This window comes from Trachymyrmex septentrionalis, unplaced genomic scaffold (assembly GCF_001594115.1).
Source record: "Trachymyrmex septentrionalis isolate Tsep2-gDNA-1 unplaced genomic scaffold, Tsep1.0 scaffold132, whole genome shotgun sequence".
NCBI classification, from domain to species: Eukaryota; Metazoa; Arthropoda; class Insecta; order Hymenoptera; family Formicidae; genus Trachymyrmex; species Trachymyrmex septentrionalis.
In genome coordinates this window covers 671,367-676,844 of record NW_017304461.1, presented here as the reverse complement: position 1 = coordinate 676,844, position 5,478 = coordinate 671,367, and the positions used below count along the sequence as shown (strand labels likewise).

General features: G+C 29.2%; 1 protein-coding gene across 1 annotated transcript in view; it reads left to right on the top strand.

Moving 5' to 3' along the window:
* Positions 1-4,236: 4,236 nt before the first annotated feature.
* The window catches only part of LOC108757121 (peroxisomal leader peptide-processing protease-like), a 93,338-nt gene continuing 92,096 nt past the window's right edge, over positions 4,237-5,478 (top strand). The window contains exon 1 of the mRNA XM_018501499.1: positions 4,237-4,275. The gene's annotated coding sequence lies outside the window, so the exon portion shown is untranslated. The remainder of the gene's footprint in view (positions 4,276-5,478) is intronic.

Below are 5,478 nucleotides of genomic sequence, written 5' to 3'. Positions count from 1 at the left end.
TATATTATTACATACAAGTATAAAATTATTTTAGAAAAATGATTTTATAATAAAAAATTTTTACTATGAAAAAATGTAAAACTTACGTTGCATTGTTGTTTTAAAAAAAATAGCTATAACATTTAAACTTATAATTGTCATGATAGTCCGCAGCTTCTACAACATTATAGTAGTTTCAAATATAAAATTTTCTCTGTGTGTAAAACGGGAATACCAGTTATATACAGTTATATAGCTTAATATAAAATATTATGTAATAATTATTTAAATTTGCTGAATAATATTATTTCCTGAAAATATTGAATGTTATATTATAAGTAGTTTTATATGTAAAATAGTTTAAATATTATACAAATTAACATTATTATTGGTAATACAAATATAGAAATCTTAGAATTTTTGAAACGAGAATCTTGCATTTCGTACAGATTTAACTCTTACAATCGATGCTCCAAATAGCAAAATCATATTTTTGTGGTTTTCTTTATGATGTCAGGAATGTTATATTGACATCAATATGATGACAAGTGCAGTAAAAAAAAATTATACGAATTATACTACCATATTTTTTGATTCCCGCAGATTAACTGATTTCGTTATCGTGCTCTCTATAAACATTATAATAAAAGTCTGAACAAAAAGCTGATCGCCTCTTCGGTATATAATTCCGATAGTTTCGTACATTTACGAAAAGTGAGAGAAAGTACGAAAAAAGAAGAAAGGAGGAAAAAAATAACTATACATCTTTATATATTTTTATTCATTTTAAACCCATATTAAGGGATTTCTAGTGCTCTTATGAAAGCGACATTTGAAAAAAATCAAGCATACTTAGTACTCCTGTCATCGAATCTCAATATTCGATAACGATCTTGATAATCCGACAATCGAAAAATATGTGTTAATAAATTCAAGTTCTATTTTCCTTGTCGTCATTTCATCATATAAAAATGACGTTTTTGACACACATACATTATTAATAAAATGACAACAAAATAACGTGATCTCGCTATCTAGAATATCATTAAAACTGTAATTCACTTGCTTCTTCCAAATGCTCTAAACGTTGCGCTCCAAACGCTACGCTTGGATTGATCCATTATTGTTTTGAATAAGTATTATACAGGGTGTTTGATAAATAACGATAAATCTCCCGCATAGAGGTATAGCGGAATAAACTGAGTTGAAAAGTTCTCTACCATTTTGCAATTTTTGCAATAATTTTTGCATAATTAACAAGATATCAATTACTATAAAAGATCATCAAATATTGGCTTTTAATCATTTTTTACTCGAGTACTATCAAGTTTACAGAAAAATAGCAAGAAAAATTATCATCTTCTTATACAGCTTCAAGAATTTTTTCAGAATTTTGTATGTATCTCTTTTACTACTATATTTTTTTATTGGCAACTATTTTTATCAACATGAGAAAATATGATACTAAAAAATTCTGAAAAAATTCTCAGAACTCTATGAGAAGAAAATAAATAATTTTTGTCATTTGCTGTTTTTTATTATTGAAAGTTAATGTTCAGCTATTTTTAGTAATTAATATCTTGTTAACTTTTCTGAAAATTATAAAATGGTAGAGGACTTTTCGATTCAGTTTAGTTTGCTCTATCCCTAGTTTTATCATTATTTATCAAACACTTTGTAAAAATTTATAAAATTGTAATAAATATTAGTCGACATATGTATATATAATTGGTTTTATTATTATGTTTAATGTATTTTATCACCTCTCAAATAATTTTAATATTCGATAATTAAATATTGCAAATTGGAAAAGAAAGTGAATTGATAAATTCCAATAATTTTTAAAATAATTAACATGCAATAATATTTACATGTTAAAGTGGAATATTTACACATATTAAATTTGCATATATGTGTGCAAAAGTGAACATTAATTTATATATGAAGTATAAAAACTTTTAACTTATTTCGTGAACCTGATCTAAAAATCTCTCTCTCTCTCTCTCTCTTTCTCTCTTCATTTTTTTTATTTCTTCTGTCAATTCTGCAAGGTCGGTTCAAACTTTACGTAATATAATACGTTTTGTATAAATTGTTTCAATATTATATTATTAATATACCATTCACAATAAATTGCATATGTAGGGCATTCAACCTTTATAATAGGACCTTTTTATCAAGATTCTATAATACAGTCTCATTTCATGGAACAAAAATGCTAGCGAAAAAATAACAGAATTTATTTCGCAATAATTACAGATAACAATTTTTTTAGTTTAATGTAACATTTTTGTCTAACTCTAACTTATTCCATTGACTCTAATAATATCTTACAGACATCATAATTCAGTCCTTTTTTATATATATTTTATTATATATTTATTTATTTCATTTTTATTTTTTATTTTTTTTTACCACTCTGTATTTATTCACAATAGTGACGAATTGACGTGTGATGTCAATTCATTTTCTTGATATTCATTTTTAAAAAGTGAACCGATAATTGCATAATAATATAGATAATAGCTGTATGTTACATTTTTCAGATGATATTTTCCCTCCCACGGGTACACCTTGACGTGGTGAGAGGGCTCAGTACCCGGAGGATATATACAAAAAGAATGGTCTCTCTCAAGTATCTAAAAATTTTCAGATTTATCTAAATAATACGTCTAGATAAATTTTTAGATATTGAGCAAAATCGTTCTCTTCGTATAAAAATCCAACGATGGGGAAGCGAACGTACCCTCGTCCGCCGAATTAATTAAGAGTGAACGAACCGCAGCCGGTTCGTCGCGTCGCGCGTTTGCTTCGGGAGTGCCGTTAAAGTTATCGGACTAAAGTTATGGACTTTTAATAAAACCCATTCGATGGAATTCTATTTCGGCGATGAAATTATATCTGAGACGTTTCGACAGGAAAGCGGAACTCTCTTTGGGAGAAGCAACGTTGCTTAGGTGGCTACGGTCACTGCAACGCTCTCATGCCAAGTGCTCCGGGCACGAGGTGATGCCGGCCGCGTAATGTCACGCACTTCGTGGTGCGTGTTCGCGCGGTTTAGCAACTACTGTTGCTGTCGGCTAAATGAGGACGCGTTCTGTCTGTCGGCCAACAGTTCGGTCCTTAGCGGTAAGAAGCGATCGATCGACTCGGATTCTTCTCTGGGCCTGTATTCGATAACTCGAGTTATGCAGTCGTTATGAGCACATAACGGTTGCATAACGAGTTATAGAATTCCGCCCTGGTGGGTCGTCCAAAAAGGAGTTGTATAACTCTGGTCAGGGCGCTCATTTCTCTGTCATTATCTACCAGCCTAAATCACGTTTAATCTGACTTGGTCAGAGCCTAGCTCTGGTAGTTTTTTTAAAAACTAGCTTCGTGACGAGGGGTTGGATCCCATTTCTTGCATTGTCTAGATTGTTAGACAATCGGCAATGGTACCAATTTTACTCTTATTAGAGGAGCTTGTCACGTCTACCAGTCTCTTGGACTCGCTTGAGGTACAGCACCACTTGTGTCCCATTAGAACTAGCAGTTAGGGCGTATCTCTGAGTCAATTTTAAACGTGATTTTGCGTAAAACAGAGGTGACGGACTCGATACGATCGATTTCGTCTTCTTTCGTTTGGGGCTTAACCCTTGTTCGGCATACATCGTGTGTTTTGCAAGTACTCGTCGACGTGCGGTGTTGATTCCACCGATTGAAATAGAAATCTTATCATGGGTTTTGTAAACGTGGAGTGCCGCAGTGTCGCGCGAAAGACTTTTTTAAATGATTAGTCCGCGCGCGTTTAAAGTGTATTATTCGCGAGTGTTTCACGCGAGTGTCCTGTGCGAGAGGATGTCAACCCGATTCTGAGAGGAGGAGGAGGAGGTCTGGGAGAGGCATCAGGCACCGGCGGAGCAACTATGTGGTAAATATCATTTTTTGTTTATTAAAATCTCTCTTTTGTTTAATCTTTAGTCGTTTTATTTTAATGATTTAAAAATAATAATTAAAAAAGATTATTTTAAAATTATTTTGAAATTTTGTAAATACGTATTTTTAAGAAAATGTATAATTAGTTTTATAAATATAACTAAATGGTAAATTAAAAAATTTGATGCTTATAGGAATTATAACTTTTAAAATTTATATGATTATTTTCAAGAAAACTTTGCATTTAATAAATATTTTTTAAAACTTGTAAAATATTGGTTGATTTTTTACTCTGTTCTAATTTGGATTTTATATTCTTTTTGTTACAGAATCATCGTAGCGACGTTGCTGATAACTCCGCCGTAGTGCATTGGGTTGGTGAGTAATGTATTCATTTTTTTATTGAGGTAACGGATGTATGATAATTTCATTAATATATTTACTATATACCCAGATGCATATATGCATCAATTTAATAAAAATATATGGATAAATGTATGTACAGCATTCCATACATCCGTTGCCTTGAAATGAATAAGTTATAATAGAATAGAATAAATTTAGTCCTGAATGCCTCTTTATTACAGAATTTATGCATGCACTGTTAAATTGATAATTTCATGTTACACTCAGTTTGAATTATTTTTAGTTATTTTTATAAGTTGCCATTGCTCTTACTCAATATTTTGTCAATTTAATTAAAACATAGATTAAAACTGTTTATTTCAAGAAAATTATTAAAGACTAAAATTTTGTAAATTTATACATTAATGTGAATGCTTTGATACTAATTATAAATAATTCAAACTTAATTTGATACTAACAAGGGGAACACCAGGTGACGGGCTATTGACCCATAGTTCCGAAGAAATCGATTTTTTAAATAATTATTGTAGTATAATTTGAAAAATGTACTGTATAAATGAAAATATTAATATTTTTATAAACTTTATTTTAATTTAATGTTATTATATTTTAATTACTTTTTGATTGTTATCAAATTTCATGAAATTACCTATTAGTATTATTACAAATTAATATTTTTTAGATAATAATTAAACACTCATTTATATAGAATATTTATTATTATCATCATTATCGTCGTTATTATTCACATGAACGCATAAATAAGATTGTAATGAAAACTCTTACGGTTCCTGATAAAATTAGAAATTGGAAATTATGATTAGGAACAAGTAAGTCATATATTTGTAAACTTCTTTTTATTAACAATAATTGATTTATTAATAATAATAAATAGAAAATTAATCGTGTTTTGTAGACGTACATTGTAGACGAATGGGATGATACAAATCATAAAAACAAGAAAAACATAAATATTTACTGTATTGTGAATATCTTACGAATGAATTTTTGTTGCAAACATAATAACTTTTTCTAATATCTAGTAGAAAGAAGATTTGATTGACATTACGGAAATAATGTTTCCTTTTTTCAGGAATCAATAAATATTTATGTTTCTTGTTTTTATGATTTATATCATCCCATTCGTCTACAATGTACGTCTATAAAACACGATTACTTTTCTATTTATTATATATATATGTATATATATATATA